Source organism: Dendrobates tinctorius, unplaced genomic scaffold (genome assembly GCF_039654945.1).
Source record: "Dendrobates tinctorius isolate UK_male_01 unplaced genomic scaffold, ASM3965494v1 ptg000024l, whole genome shotgun sequence".
NCBI classification, from domain to species: Eukaryota; Metazoa; Chordata; class Amphibia; order Anura; family Dendrobatidae; genus Dendrobates; species Dendrobates tinctorius.
The window spans coordinates 1,991,498-2,007,874 of NW_027361692.1; positions in this window are offsets into that span (position 1 = coordinate 1,991,498).

Here is a 16,377-nt window from a genome sequence, read left to right on the forward strand (position 1 = left end):
GCTATAGGCGGCCGCAGAGCCCCGTCCCGGTTACTGAGGGGACACTGAGCGGAGTTTGTTAACGCTTATGTTTTTTTGGACTGCATCATGACCTGGCTGGGGGATGAGAGCCTCTAAACGGACGTCTGGGAGATTTCCCCCGACCAGTCTCTTCAGGGCCTGTTGCGCCCCACCGTCCTCATTTCTTCAGGGCCTGTTGCGCCCCACCGTTCCAACTTAAGGACCTGTTACGCCCCACCATTCCAGCTTCTTCATGGCCCGTTGCGCCCCACCGTTCAGTTTCTTCAGGGCCTGTTATGCCCCACCGTTCCAGTTTCTTCAGGGCCTGTTACGCCCCACCGTTCCAGTTTCTTCAGGGCCTGTTACGCCCCACCGTTCCAGCTTCTTCAGGGCCCGTTGCGCCCCAGCGTTCAGTTTCTTCAGGGCCTGTTGCGCCCCCATCGTTCCAGTTTCTTTAGGGCCTGTTGTGCCCCACCGTCCCCGTTTCTTCAGGGCCTGCTGCGCCCCATCGTTCCGGCTTCTTCAGGGCCTGCTACACCCTACCATGCTGGTTTCGTCAGGGCCGGACGAGCCCAAATCCTTCCGGGAAATCGTGGATTACAAGGCAGCCACATCCGCAATCCCAGAGTGGTCGTATCTGTGAACTCGAGCGACTCCCGGAAGGCTAAGTGCACTTTAGAGAAATAAGGACCCCTAGTTTGTTACGTTGTTTCCCGGGTCCCTGCGAGGACAAATAGTTGTTACCCTTTTTTCTGTTGAAACAGTTTAGCCCTTGTGGCTTGAAATTTATAAAAGTTTATTTCACACCACATTCAGTCTCGTGTCTCGTCACTGCATCCTGTGAGCCTGCTCGAACCCTACACTTGGCGTAGTCGGCAGGATGCGGTCTCCGAGCGCGGACAGTGGTGGCCCAGAACATGGGGAGCTGAAAGCTCTGTAAATAATGAGGGTCCCCGTACCAGCATTTCATTGGGGGCCATGCTGAACAAGCTGCCTAGATTCTCCGGCTCCAATACTATGCTATGGAGCTGGACAGAGCGAATGCGGGGGCTCTTTCGGATGCACCCAATGACCCCTGACCTGGAAGCCAAAGTGGCACTTATGGCTGTAGACGGGGAGGTGCGGAGGTCAGTGATGTTGAAACCTCCTGGGCACCGCAACACTTTTGAAAAGGTGTTACAGATAGTGGAACAGACCCACAGGGATCCCACTAATGTGGGAGAGATAAGGACCCGTCTGTTTAGTCGGATGCAGGTAGAAGGGGAGACGATTACTCAGTATATCAATGTACTCCAAGAGTTGCATATGGCTATAGAAAGAAAAGACGGGGTAGGGGTAGGACCTGTTGACATTACCCTACGTGACCTACTGGTGACTGGACTGCGAGATCCATTAATAAAGCAGGCATTACGGGAGCAGATCAGAATGAATCCCCAAATAGACTTTTCAGAAGTGGGAAGTCAGGCACGGGTTCAAGAGCAAGAGCAGGGGATGGCGGTCCCCGTGGGGAAGGTCCGAGGGGTGGAGGTCTCCTCGAACGCAGTTGAGGAGCCTCAATGGGTGGAGGAAATGAAGCAAGAATTGCGAAATATTAAGGGTGAGTTGGCTGAAGTAAAGAGAAGAACCGAACCTGGGACTGGACGATCTAGCGTTAATCCCAGTCCCTGGGGGTCACGCTCTCCGCGGGGAGGTCGGTCTATACCGGCCCGGTGTTATGAGTGTGGAGAACCAGGCCACTTCGCCAGAGAGTGTCCGCAGTGTGGGAGATACCCACCTCGGCGACCATTAAACTAAAGGGCTCCGGGCTGGGGGGACGCCACTCGGAGCCGAAAACCAGAACTAGGGGTGGTGGAAGTCCCGAAGATTTGGTAGCAAAGTGTCCGGTAGTTTGGGCAGAAGTAGAGGGCCGGGCCGTCCGGTGTCTGGTGGACACGGGGTCACACGTAACCACTATGTCCGCAATGTACTTTCAACAAAACTTTCCGGAGGCAGCAAGGCCTCAGTGGGGGCCCATGATCAAACTAGTAGCCGCTAACCAACTGCCAGTCCCGGTCGCCGGGGTAGTGTGGGTGCAGGTGACGCTGTGCGGTAAACCCCTTGGCTGCAGAGGGGTGGTGCTGACTCAAGGAGAAGCTGATCAACGACATCCCGTCACCCTAGGCATGAATGTTTTAAAAGAGTTTGGTAACCTGTTGCTTAAAGATCCCACACAAAAGATACTGAAGCAGTGGGGTTCTCGCACAGCTCAGGGACAGGTATTCCAGCAGCTGGTGCGGGGTGCGCGGGTGCATGAGGACTGCCAGGAGGGTGAGGCTCTAGGCAAGGTCATCGCGTCATCGGCTCCCCTGCTTGTGCTGCTTCCTGGACAGACAGTGGTGGCCCTGCCAATTTGAGCCCCGATACCTTTGGAGGGCGTGGAGGTGCAGGTGGAACCGTGTCACTCGGAGCACCTACCTCCTGGCACACTGGTGGCCCGTTCCCTCACTACGGTGCGAAAAGTAACCGTCCTGGTACGCTGCGTTAACCTTGAAGACCGAGATACTATTCTGAACGCACGGACTGTACTGGCCAAACTAGTAAAACCTTTAGAAGAAGTGCTGCCCACTCCTGCGGTTCAATTACGAGTACACCCCGAGGATCCTTGGGAAGTAACAATACGAACCTTACAGACCCACTAAGTCTTGGCACAAGAGAAGGGCCGAAATATTTTAGAGCAAATGCGGGCCGAGCTTTCTGGATTAACTGCAGCCCAACTCTCACAGATAAAAATATTGCTTGGACAGTACCATGAAGTATTTGCTAGCCATGAGGACGACTTTGGGTGTACCACCACCATCACTCATGAGATCCCCACAGCAGGAGCGGCCCCTATCCGAGAGCGATATCGACAGATTCCACCACAACTCTATCAAGAGGTGAAAACTTTGCTGGCCCAAATGCTGCGAAAAGGGGTGATACGGGAAAGTCAAAGCCCCTGGGCGGCCCCAATTATGTTGGTCCGGAAGAAACATGGTACACTACGATTTTGTGTGGATTATCGTAAACTGAATGCTTGCACTATTAAAGACTCATACCCACTGCCCCGCATAGAAGAATCCCTGTCCGCGTTGGGGAAGGCAACATATTTTTCGACCCTTGACTTGACCAGTGGGTACTGGCAGGTGCCATGTCAGAAGAAGATAAAGCTAAGACGGCGTTCATATTGCCCATGTGACTGTTTGAGTTTAATCGGGTGCCATTCGGGCTGGCCAACGCCCCTGGGACCTTGATGGAGCGATGTCTGGGGGATCTCAATTTTGAGGCTACGTTGATCTACCTGGATGATATCATTGTCTATGCCGCCACCTTCGAGAACCACCTGAAGCGGTTGAGACAGGTACTCAGCCGGTTGCAAAAGAATGGGATGAATGTGAAACCTCAGAAATGCCACCAATTTCGCTCTCAGATTGAGTATCTGGGTCATGTTGTTTCGGCAGAGGGTGTGAGGCCATCCCGGGAGAAGGTTGCTGCTATACAGGAATGGCCTACTCCCGAGACGGTGAAAGATGTGCTGGCTTTTCTGGGGTTAGCTGGATATTACCGTCGTTTCGTAAAGAATTTTGCATGTCGAGCTCAAGCCCTGCATGACCTGCTGAAGGGGGCTCCCGCTGGGGCCAATGGACGAAAAATCCAGTGGCAACACCCTCAGGAGGAGGCCTTCCGGGATCTCAAGGCTGCACTTTCGGACGCCCCAGTGTTGGCTTATGCGGATTTCTCTCAGCCATTTATCCTGCACACTGACGGGAGTCTTCAAGGGGTGGGGGCTGTGTTGTCACAGGTTCAGGATGGCCGGGAGAGGGTGATCACATATGGAAGTCGTTCACTCCATGACTCCGAGCGTAACCGTGACAATTACAGCTCTTTTAAGCTTGAGCTCCTCGCAGTGGTGTGGGCTATGATGGAGAGATTCGCAGAGTACCTAGCAGGCTCCGAGGTGGTAGTGCGAACTGACCACAACCCACTGGCTCATTTGGAAAACGCCAAGTTGGGGGCTTTGGAGCAGCGATGGGTGGCCCGAATGGTGAAGTACAATTATAAGATTATCTACAAAAGAGGGGCCGAGAATGTCCATGCCGATGCCCTCTCCAAGATTCGACATACAACTCCCGGACAGAATCAAGACGAAGAATTAGAAGGAGAGGAAATACCGTTCGCTCTTACCGCTGCCGTGCTCACCAATGTGGATTCAAAAGTATCGTCCCCAGAGGCCCACAGGGGCATCCTGGAACAATCTCGGGATAAGTGGATACAACAACAACAACAAGAAGATGAAGAAGTTGGACTTCTCCGGACATGGGTCGCCGCTGGTCAATTACCCACTGATACTCAACGGCAAACTTTGACCCAAGACCTGTTGCTGATGCTGCGCCAATGGGAGAGGTTGATTATCCAAAAGGGACTACTGTACCGGAAAATCGCTTCGCAAACAACCTCAACGACTGTTTGGCAGGTGGTTACGCCCGGAGCTCAACTACACGAACTGGCTCGAGAGGCTCACGAAAAAGGGGCCCACTTTGGAGTTAAAAAGACGTTGCAATGGTTACGACAGAAAGTTTATCACCCACGCTTGACGGCTGTTGTGGACGAAGTTTGCCGTACCTGCCGTTTATGTGAATTGGCCAAACCGCCTGCTCAGAGAGCCGCAACACAAACGATTGTGACTTCAGCACCCCTTGAGCTCCTAACGGTGGATTACCTGAACATTGGTCCCGCATTCCAGGGATACGAACACTGTCTCATCATGGTGGATCATTTCACCAAGTTCGCTGTGGTCACCCCTACTCGAGACCAGACTGCGGAGTCGGCTGCCTCCGCAATTTGCAGAAACTTTATACAAGTGTACGGCTGTCCTCAATGTATACATTCCGACCAGCGAGCACGTTTTTTGGGGGAAGTTATGGAGGAAATACATCATCTTTATGGGATTGACAAATCCCGGACCACACCATATCACCCGCAAGGGAATGGGGCTTGTGAACGATTTAATCGGACATTAATTAAAATGCTACGTACTCTGGAGAGTGACAAGAAAGCTTGTTGGCCTGAATATGTTTCTGAACTAGTGTGGGTTTATAATAACCGGGTACATCGAGTTGCGGGCTATACTCCTTATTCCCTGTGTTACGGTTTGTGCTTTTAGATGGCAGAAAAAAGACAATAACCCGGAGTGGACCCTCTGGGTCACGGCTCCAGAGCCCCTGCGGGCGAGCTGACCAGGTGGGGCCACCCCCTATACAGGGAGTGTTTGGGGCAGACCCACAAGGGATGGAACCGTGACAGCCGGAGCCAAAGGGGCGACTGGGTGAGCACCAGGGGGTACTAGGGTGAAGAGTCAGCGGAGCGGCGGTACAGAGGACAACGGGCAAGGAGCCAGAGAGAGACACGGACGTGGAGGGTTCTGAGCTGGCGAATACTGGAGGCTGCAAGAGAGAGGGAGAGATGAGCGGCAGAACGGACAAGGACCACAGGGCAGGAGACTCACAGTACAGTAGGGAAGAAGGCAGGAGTGGGCGGCAGAGGAGAGGCGAGGTCAGGAACGCACAGATAGCGAACACAGAGGCAGAAACAATAAGACACAGAAGGAGCCACAAGGAGAAGGTACAGGGCCTGGGAGCATAGAGAGCGCTGACCAAAGGGACAGCGGATCAGCATGATACACAGGCGTCTTACCTGGGAAGACGCCGGGCAGAAATAGAGGATGGGCGCCGCCATGTTGGGGGCGGAGCCAGCGCGTCACGTGGTGTAATCAGAGTGCCGGCCGCAGGAGTGTAGGACCAACGTCGGGGAGGCCGGAGGTCAGCAGAGGGAACGCGCCGGGGAGCGGGTGCGCGCCAGGAGGTGCGCACAGGACTTTGCAGGTGAGTATCAGCGGCGGCCGTGACAGTACCCCTCCCTCTACTCCCTCCTCTCCTGAGGTTGTCGAGAAATCGTTTCATGATCCGAGGAGCATTAATGTTTTCTCGAGGTTCCCAGGACCTCTCCTCAGGCCCGAAACACTTCCAATCGACCAAAAACAAAGTTCGACCCCTAACAGTCTTAATTGCGAGTATATCTTTAACCTCAAAGGTGTTATCAGAACTGCTGGGTTGGAAATTTTGCGAAGCGGTTGAGTGGTAGTGATTAAATACCGCAGGCTTGAGGAGGGATACATGAAAAACATTGGGAATTCTTAGCGAGGCAGGCAATTTTAGTTTGTAGGCCACGTCATTGACGCGCCTTAGAATCTCAAAAGGACCGATGAAACGTGGACCCAACTTATTAGAAGGAACCCTTAGTCTGATATGTCCCCAGGGGAGTACGGAGGAGCATCTAAACGTCTCTTATCGGCATAGTCCTTCATTTTGCGACTGGCTCTCTCAAGGGCCTCCCTGGTGTCCCTCCAAATCTGGGAGAAATCCATCGACACAGCATCCGCCGCCAGTACACCCGAGGTGGGGGAAACGGGAAGGGGAATGCCGGGATGTTGACCAAAAACCACAAAAAAGGGGGACTTGGTAGAGGCTTCACTGGGGTGATTATTGTACGCGAATTCGGCCCATGGAAGAAGAGAAACCCAGTCATCTTGGTGCGCGTTAGAAAAATGCTGAAGGTACGAAGTCAGGACTTGATTGACCCGTTCCACTTGTCCGTTAGACTGGGGATGATAGGCCGATGAAAAATCCAGAGTTATCCTCATCAATCCGCAGAGAGCTCGCCAGAATCGAGAGGTGAATTGGACTCCTCTGTCCGAGACAACGTGCTGAGGAAAGCCATGGAGACGGAAGACGTGGAGCAAGAAAATCTTCGCCAACTCGGGGGCAGAAGGCAGACCAGACAAAGGAACAAAGTGAGCCATTTTTGAAAACCGATCCACGACCACTAAGATAACCGAACACCTTGAGGACTCTGGCAGATCAGTGATGAAGTCCATAGCTATGTGGGTCCAAGGAGTCGTGGGTACGGGTAATGGGTGTAGGAGCCCATAGGGTCGGGATCGAGGAACCTTGTTCCTGGCACACGAAGGACAGGAAGCGATGAAGTCCAGGACGTCTTGGCGAAGCGATGGCCACCAATAATGTCGAGAGACGAGAAAGAGAGTCTTCCTTATTCCAGCGTGTCCAGAAAATTTAGATGAGTGCCCCCAGTGTAAGACCCTAGTCTTGTCCCTAGCCGGAACGAAGGTCTTACCGGGTGGTGGAGAAAGTACGCTTAGGGGAGCCACAGCGATAATCTTAGCTGGATTGATGATGTGTGCTGGGTCATCTTCACTGTCCACAGGCGAAAAGGATCGAGACAGGGCGTCAGCCTTGACGTTCTTATCCCCTGGCCGGAAGTGGAGCTGAAAATCAAAGCGCCCGAAGAACAAAGACCATCTAGCTTGACGTGGGTTGAGTCTTTGGGCGGTCTGCACATAAGCCAGATTCTTATGATCCGTGAATATGGTAAACGGATGGACAGCTCCTTCAAGAAGATGGCGCCATTCTTCAAGGGCGAGTTTAATGGCCAGTAGTTCTCTGTCTCCGATAGCGTAATTACGTTCTGGGACGGAGAAAACCTTGGAGAAGAACCCACATGTGACCACGCGTCCAGAAGAGGTCTTTTGTAGAAGAACGGCTCCTGCACCCACAGACGAGGCATCAACCTCCAGAAAAAATGGCCTACTGGCATCTGGACGGTGGAGTACTGGGGCTTTAGCGAATTCCTGCTTTAAAGCATTAAAAGCGGCTTCAGCCTCCCGCGGCCAGGAGTGGGGATTAACCCCTTTGCGAGTGAGAGCAGAGATAGGCTTGACTAGGGAGGAAAAATGTGGAATGAATTGCCTGTAAAAATTGGCGGAGCCCAAAAAACGCTGGATTGCCTTCACTCCTTGAGGACGTGGCCACTTGAAAACGGCAGAGACCTTTTCAGGACCCATCTCCAAGCCAGTGCTCGAGACAATGTAGCCAAGGAACGGTAGCGAGGACTGCTCAAAGAGGCACTTCTCCAACTTAGCGAACAGGTAATTCTCCCTGAGACGATGTAGAACCTGACGGACATCTCGGCGGTGGGTAGACAAGTCGGGAGAGAAGATCAAGATGTCGTCCAGATAGACCACTACACAGACATAGAGGAGATCTCGAAAGATGTCGTTGACGAGTTCCTGGAAAACTGCAGGAGCGTTGCAGAGTCCGAATGGCATCACTAAGTACTCGTAATGCCCGTCCCGTGTGTTGAATGCGGTCTTCCATTCATCCCTGGACCGTATACGAACTAGATTGTAGGCTCCACGCAGATCTAGCTTGGTGAAGACTCGTGCTCCTCTCAAGCGGTCGAAGAGTTCAGGAATCAATGGAAGCGAGTACTTGTTTTTTACCGTGATGCGGTTAAGGCCTCGATAATCAATACACGGACGTATGGTACCGTCTTTCTTCTTTACAGAAAAGAAGCCTGCACCAGCCGGCGAGGATGATTTTCGAATGAAGCCCTTGGCTAGGTTCTCTTGGATGTACTCCGACATGGCCTGCGTCTCGGCTAAAGAGAGAGGAAAAATTCTGCCGCGGGGAGGAGTGGCACCAGGAATGAGCTCGATAGGGCAGTCATACGGTCGGTGAGGTGGAAGAACTTCAGCTTCTTTCTTGTCGAAGACATCCGCGTAGACCCGATATGCGGGCGGCAAACTAGAGGGAGCAGGGAGGAGACGGGGAACACCTACGGGATGCACCGGCTGCAGACACCGAGACCGACAAGAGTCCCCCCAGCACAAAATATTGCCGTTTCGCCAATCCAAAGTGGGTTCATGGAGTCGCAACCAGGGACGACCAAGGAGAATAGGATGCGAGATACCGGCTAAAACAAAAAAACGAGATTTTCTCCTTGTGCAAGGCGCCAATCTGAAGCTCGACCTCGTGCGTAACTAACTTGACCGTCTCTTGCAAGGGATTACCGTCTACGGATGCAAGGACTTGGGGGTTCTCGAGGGCCTTCACAGGGACCGAAAATTTGAAAACTACATCAAGTCTAATAAAATTCCCAGCGGCGCCAGAGTCAACGTAGGCTGTCAAAGAGACCCGCTTGCCACCCACATGCAATAGGACAGATAGAGAAAGGGGTTGAGAGGAGTCATGCACACCTAGGGAGGCCTCTCTTACCTGACCTAGGAGGAGAAGTTTTCCGGACGATCCGGGCAGGTACGGAGGAAATGAGACCCGCTACCACAATAGAAACATAGGCCGTGAGAACTTCTCTCCTTGTGTCGCTGTTCGGAGAGTTTCAAGCGATCAACTTGCATAGGCTCGGGTCCTGATGCGGAGGGAAAAGCCCTAGACCGAGGACTGGGTGGTCTGCGAGGAGACGGCAGCGGGCGCGCGATTCTTCTCTCACGAGCTCGTTCCTGGAACCGCAGATCGATTCGGGTTGCCAAAGAAATTAGATCCTCAAGAGCCGTGGGAGTGTCGCGGCCTGCCAACTCGTCCTTTATACGCCCCGAAAGCCCCCTCCAAAAAGCTCCCACCAAAGCCTCATTGTTCCAACCCAAATCGGACGACAAAGTCCGGAATTGGATGGCATATTGCCCCACGGTTAGAGACCCCTGGCATAAACTGAACAACGACTCAGTGGTGGAGGCGAGACGACCTGGCTCGTCGAATACGCGACGAAAAGTGTCCAAAAAATCTGACAAATGGGCAACCAGGGGGTCATCACGCTCCCAGAGGGGGTTTACCCATGCCAAAGCGTCCCCCTCGAGGTGGGAGATTATGAAGGCCACTTTAGAGCGATCCGTGGGGTATGCCTGAGGCTGCAACTCGAAGTGGAGGCGACACTGGTTCAGGAAACCTCGGCATAGTTTAGGGTCACCGTTATAGCGGGGTGGTTTGGCCAACCGCGGAAGAGGATGAGGGCCAGTACCTAGAGGGAGAGCAGCCGAGGCTGACTGGAGCGCGAGTAAGCGGCCATCAACCGAAGCCATGTAGCTGAGGATGTGACTTTGTGCGTCCCGCTGCTGCGCTAACTCTTGCTGTAAGCCGGCCAGCTGGGCCGCATTACCAGGGTCAGAGGTTTGGAGGGCGGAGAGGCGCGCGTCCATCGATTTCATAAAGGACATTATGCGCGTTTGATTCTCTCGCAAAAAAAGTAACTCCTTCTGAGTAGCCGTGACTCCAGCGGGGTCCATGGCCTGTGTATCTGTTACGGTTTGTGCTTTTAGATGGCAGAAAAAAGACAATAACCCGGAGTGGACCCTCTGGGTCACGGCTCCAGAGCCCCTGCGGGCGAGCTGACCAGGTGGGGCCACCCCCTATACAGGGAGTGTTTGGGGCAGACCCACAAGGGATGGAACCGTGACAGCCGGAGCCAAAGGGGCGACTGGGTGAGCACCAGGGGGTATTAGGGTGAAGAGTCAGCGGACCGGCGGTACAGAGGACAACGGGCAAGGAGCCAGAGAGAGACACGGACGTGGAGGGTTCTGAGCTGGCGAATACTGGAGGCTGCAAGAGAGAGGGAGAGATGAGCGGCAGAACGGACAAGGACCACAGGGCAGGAGACTCACAGTACAGTAGGGAAGAAGGCAGGAGTGGGCGGCAGAGGAGAGGCGAGGTCAGGAACGCACAGATAGCGAACACAGAGGCAGAAACAATAAGACACAGAAGGAGCCACAAGGAGAAGGTACAGGGCCTGGGAGCATAGAGAGCGCTGACCAAAGGGACAGCGGATCAGCATGATACACAGGCGTCTTACCTGGGAAGATGCCGGGCAGAAATAGAGGATGGGCGCCGCCATGTTGGGGGCGGAGCCAGCGCGTCACGTGGTGTAATCAGAGTGCCGGCCGCAGGAGTGTAGGACCGACGTCGGGGAGGCCGGAGGTCAGCAGAGGGAACGCGCCGGGGAGCGGGTGCGCGCCGGGAGGTGCGCACAGGACCTTGCAGGTGAGTATCAGCGGCGGCCGTGACACCCTGCTGTTTGGACGAGAGGGTAAAGGGATCACGGAGGTAGAGTTGGACCCCGAAGAGCCCCGGCCCTGGACCGGAGTGTCGTCCTGGGTCCAAAATCATCGCCACAGGCTGCAAACTCTTCACCGAATTGTACATACCAAACTCCAAGACTGGGAACACCAAGGGAAGAATACAACTTCCCCTCCTCATCTTCAAAACGGTGACCGTGTGCTTGTACTGGATCAACGCCCCCAGAACAAACTGGAGTCACGTTGGGAAGAGAGTCCTTATTGGGTATTACGCCGTATCCATCCAGAAGGACCTGTGTATGAAATACGGCCCGAGCAGGATGAAACACTGCCCACCCGCATTGTGCATCGTAATATGTTACGCCCGGGTATTTCCACCCACCCGAAACAACTGGAACCCGTCCCGTTGACATCTGAACTGGAGTCCATATGCTGGGACTCAGATGATGAGGATTTCGTTCCAGACCCCAAGGGCCCTCCACCCAATAATGAGCCAGTTGACACAATTAACCCGCCTGCATCGTGCAGCCCACCGACGTCCACCACCCCAGAAGATTCCACCCCAGTCGAACTTAGGTGCTCCGAGCGGTCAACAGCCGGCAAACCCCCCGAACGATATGAACAAGACCAGTTCATATGGCAACGAATATCAACACCTTTACAGGCCAATCTCAATAGACTAACACCCTCGCCCGAGCACTGGTGAGCTTACAGGGTGGGGGAATGTGGGGAGGAGGACCCCCATATAGTGGTAGGGCCGGAACCAAGGGGACCACCATCAAGGTTATTGAAGGAACCACATCAGGGGAATTACAAAGGGAGACATGCGACTGAAGTTTTCAGGGCAACAGGGGGCGGGGATAGAGCAAAAGGATTGGGGGGCGCACTGAGGTGGCAGTTGGGAAAAAGCCTGACAGGAGAGAGGAAGCCGTGTGACAGAGAGAGGACTGAGGTAACTGACAGTGTGTGGAAGAGAGACAGGCAGGAGACTGCGAAGGGAAAACTTGGGACTCACCGACAAGCGACGCGTAAGAGACCCTTCCCGGGAGTCCCTCCCTGCAGACGTTCAGATAAAGTGACGCCCGCTGATTCTCTCCGTGGCGTGACAGGACCGGGATCTCAGGCATCCGCTGCGACGAGACAGCAATCCGGTAGAGCGGCCAGGACACTGCCCCCCTGTCTCCTCTCACAGCTGCGGCCCCGACATTATCGGCCTCAGTGGGCGCCACCTCGCTATAGGCGGCCGCAGAGCCCCGTCCCGGTTACTGAGGGGACACTGAGCGGAGTTTGTTAACGCTTATGTTTTTTTGGACTGCGTCATGACCTGGCTGGGGGACGAGAGCCTCTAAACGGATGCCTGGGAGATTTCCCCCCAACCAGTCTCTTCAGGGCCTGTTGCGCCCCACCGTCCTCACTTCCTCAGGGCCTGTTGCGCCCCACCGTTCCAACTTCAGGGCCTGTTACGCCCCACCATTCCAGCTTCTTCAGGGCCCGTTGTGCCCCACCGTTCAGTTTCTTCAGGGCCTGTTACGCCCCACTGTTCCAGTTTCTTCAGGGCCTGTTACGCCCCACCGTTCCAGTTTCTTCAGGGCCTGTTACGCTCCACCGTTCCAGCTTCTTCAGGGCCTGTTGCGCCCCACCATTCAGTTTCTTCAGGGCCTGTTGCGCCCCCATCGTACCAGTTTCTTCAGGGCCCGTTGCGCCCCACCGTCCCCGTTTCTTCAGGGCCTGCAGCGCCCCATCGTTCCGGCTTCTTCAGGGCCTGCTGCACCCCACCGTGCTGGTTTTGTCAGGGCCGGACGAGCCCAAATCCTTCCGGGAAATCGTGGATTACATGGCAGCCACATCCGCAATCCCCGAGTGATCGTATCTGTGAACTCATGCGACGCGCGGAAGGCTAAGTGCACTATAGAGAAATAAGGACCCTTAGGCCTCTTTCACACATCAGGTTTTCGCCGTCAGGCACGATCCGGCGCTTTTGACAGAAACCGGATCAGGCGAAATGCAATGCCGGATCCGGTTTCCCCCCCATTGACTTGCATTTGCGCCGTATCGCGCCGGATGGCCATGCGTTTCATCCGGTTTTCGCCGGATCCGGCAATGTGTCGCAATGTGTCGCGATCCGGCGTCTGGAAAAAACGTCTACTGTAACGTTTTTTGTCTCCGGCGAAAAAGCCGTACCCGCCGGATCCGGCGCGTCTGGCTTTTTCACACAATGAAAGCCTATGAGCGCCGCAATGCGCCGGATCCGGCGAAAGCCGGATCCGGCGGCCGGATACGGTTTTTTGGTCTGAGCATGCTCAGTAGCTCTGCCCACAAGACATATATAAAAGCAAGACAGTGGGACCCACAGCCACACCCAACATGCCACCCAAGAAAGCAACCAAGCGAAGCAGGAGAAGGCAGGAGACCACTGCAGCACCATCAGCACCACCACCACCCCAAATGGAGCAGCAAATAGAACATGCTGAGGAGGGGAGGCCAGCAGCAGATGAGAGACGGTAATTATCAAATCCCCCATTCCTCCAAACTAGGGCCATGGAATATCAAGATATTCATTGGCCCTTTGTTTCTCTTTATTCAACAGCCGCCAAAGAGATGCAGCAGCAGCAGCAGAAATGGCATCACTGGCAGCAGCAATACCCACAGCCATGGAGTCTGGCCATCAACAGGACAGCACATCTTCTTCTGGGAGCCCTCCCTCGCATCGTCAGCGTTTGACGGTAAGTTTTTATTTCCAAAATCCATCATCTCTGTAATATATGTCTATTCATTGCCTTTTATTTCAAAACAGGAATCACAAGATGAAGAGGAGCTCCCAGAAGAAGAAGGAAGGGGTGGACAGACACCTGGAGTGGGCTCACAATTGGTAAGTTTTTTGCATCAAACGCAGAAACACAACATCACACTACACACAACACATAGAAAACAATGTTCTGCAGACCACACACAGCAAACAAATGCCTACATCCAAAGACATAACATTTTTTGTTTTCTTCTCTAGTCTTCCCAATCTGGTGCTCGGCCAAGAGGTCCTCGCAGTGCCTCCCAGGGTCGTCGGCGACAGCAACGCGGCGGTCACCAGCGTGTAAGTATAAATATTTTTGCTTTTTTTTTGCACTTTTTATTTCATTTCTTTTGTGGAGGCTAATTATGTTATTTTTGTCTTTTTCTTTAACAGCCTTCACAGCGTGCTCCCGACTCTGACGGTGAGGATGGAGGACTCGATGTGGACCACCTCATCGATCTCGTCAGAGAAAGGGAGCCGCTCTGGAATATGGCTGACCGCCGCCACGCTGACCTTATCGTTACCCGACGACTCTGGGAGGAAATCTGTTCTCTCCTTGTGGGCCACTGGGAGGACCTCGAAGCTCGGGCCCAGATTAAAGAGCGTAAGTATATACAGTACCGGTTGCTTGATGTAAACCAGTGTTTCCCGAACTCCAGTCCTCGTGGTCCCCACGGATCATGTGTTCAGGATTTCTATTTACTATGGAAATCCTGAAAACATGACCCCTGGGGACCATGAGGACTGGAGTTTGTGAAACACTGATGTTGTATACTAACCACTCCTTTCTCGTTTCAGGGAACAGAATTGTGAATCGGTGGCGGTCTGTGAGGGATCGTTTCAAGAAGGAGTTCAATAAAGAGATGCGGGCCCCGAGTGGATCTGGAGGACGCAGGAGCAAGTACAAGTACGCAGAAGCCCTGTCGTTCCTCCGGGAAACAATGCTCACCAGAAGGTAAATATTACACACCACATGTGAAAAAAATGTTAGATGTAACTTTTTTTTTTCAGCCAGGGCCATACCATGTCAGTATTTTAATTGTTTTTTTTTCTCTTTATTCCACAGCACGGTGAGCAGCACTCGGGAGCCTGCACGATTGGACCCTTCTGAGGCGATCCCTGAGGAGACCGGCACCGAGGGACACTTCGACCGCCCCGGTACATCTGCACCTTCCCAGCCTTCCCACACATTCGACCCATCTGTCCCATCCACCAGCACAGGAGCATCGTGGCTGCCTACATTACATGAAGCTGCTGGTGAGGAGATCGATTTCCCTTTACCCCACCCTTCTGCCCCTGCCACCTCTAGTACACCTGCGGGTACTGGGCGGCTGCGGCAGAGGGGTCAGGAAAAGAGTTATGCGCAAGAGTTCTTGCATCTGAATGCATCTTTCCAGAACTGTCTCAAAGTCTTGTCAGAGCAAATCTCCGCAGGCTTTCAGCAGATCAACTCCAGCATTCTGGAGGTGAAGACACTTCTGCAAACCATGCATTCAGAAGCAAGATCTTCGCCAAACCACACCTTTTTCAGGTCTGTTGTGGAGCGCATGGCAACACTATCTCCTACCCAGCAGATGCATGTAATGCATTCGTGCCACGGTGCTCTACAGCAGGTTACCTCCCAACCTCCACCTCCCACCACTGTAGTTCCTCCACCTGCACCCCCTCCAGCCACTTTCCATCCTCCCCCTCCTATTACATCTGCACCCCCTCCAGCCACTTTCCATCCTCCCCCTCCTATTACATCTGCACCCCCTCCAGCCACTTTCCATCCTCCCCCTCCTATTACATACCAGCAACCTCACCAGTACCAGACATCTCCCCACTTCCAGCAACCTGCCCCGTACCAAACTCCTTCCCCGTACCAAACTCCTTCCCCATACCAAACTCCTTCCCCATACAACTTTCCATCAACATCATCTGCTCCTACAGTCCCTGCCCAACCCTCCACTCCACCGCCCACCACCTCTTCTGCCTCCCACATGTCCACCCATTCTGTAGCTTTTTCCACACCTTCACCTCTAACTGTTCCTTCCCCACCACGATCCCAGTCCTCTCTCCACACACCCAGTGTCGAAGTGTCCCGCAGCCCCTCCAGCAGTATTTCCACCCCACAGTACACAGAGTTGTAATGTTTTTTTTTTGTAATAAAAATGCCCATTGGGTTTAAAACCTTTATTAAAAAAGTTTTTTGCACTTTAAAAACATAAAAAAAAATTTAAATAAAAGTTAAATTATCGTTTCACAATGGTTGTCTGTCATTTCTTTCTGCGGCGAACTATGTTTTAAAAAAAGGTTAAATACAGGGTATTTCAAAGGTAAAAAGGTATTCAAAACCAGGTATATAACTGTGGGTAAATTTTAGCTTTTTGCCACAGTTGTGTTCCTGGTTGTGTTTGAAGCAAAGTATTTCACCTAAAAAGTTGTGTTTATTGTTGGTGATTTCCTACCAATGTACACAACTTTTGTTAAAAGGTGAAATACATTGCATAAAACACAACCAGGTACACACCTGTGGCCTAAAGGTAAAAATAGTAAGACCATGACAAGATAGCCAACTTTGGTTGGCAAAGGTATATACTGTTGGTCCAGAAGGTACACAAGTTTAGGGCACAAATCTTTCACACTCTGTCAT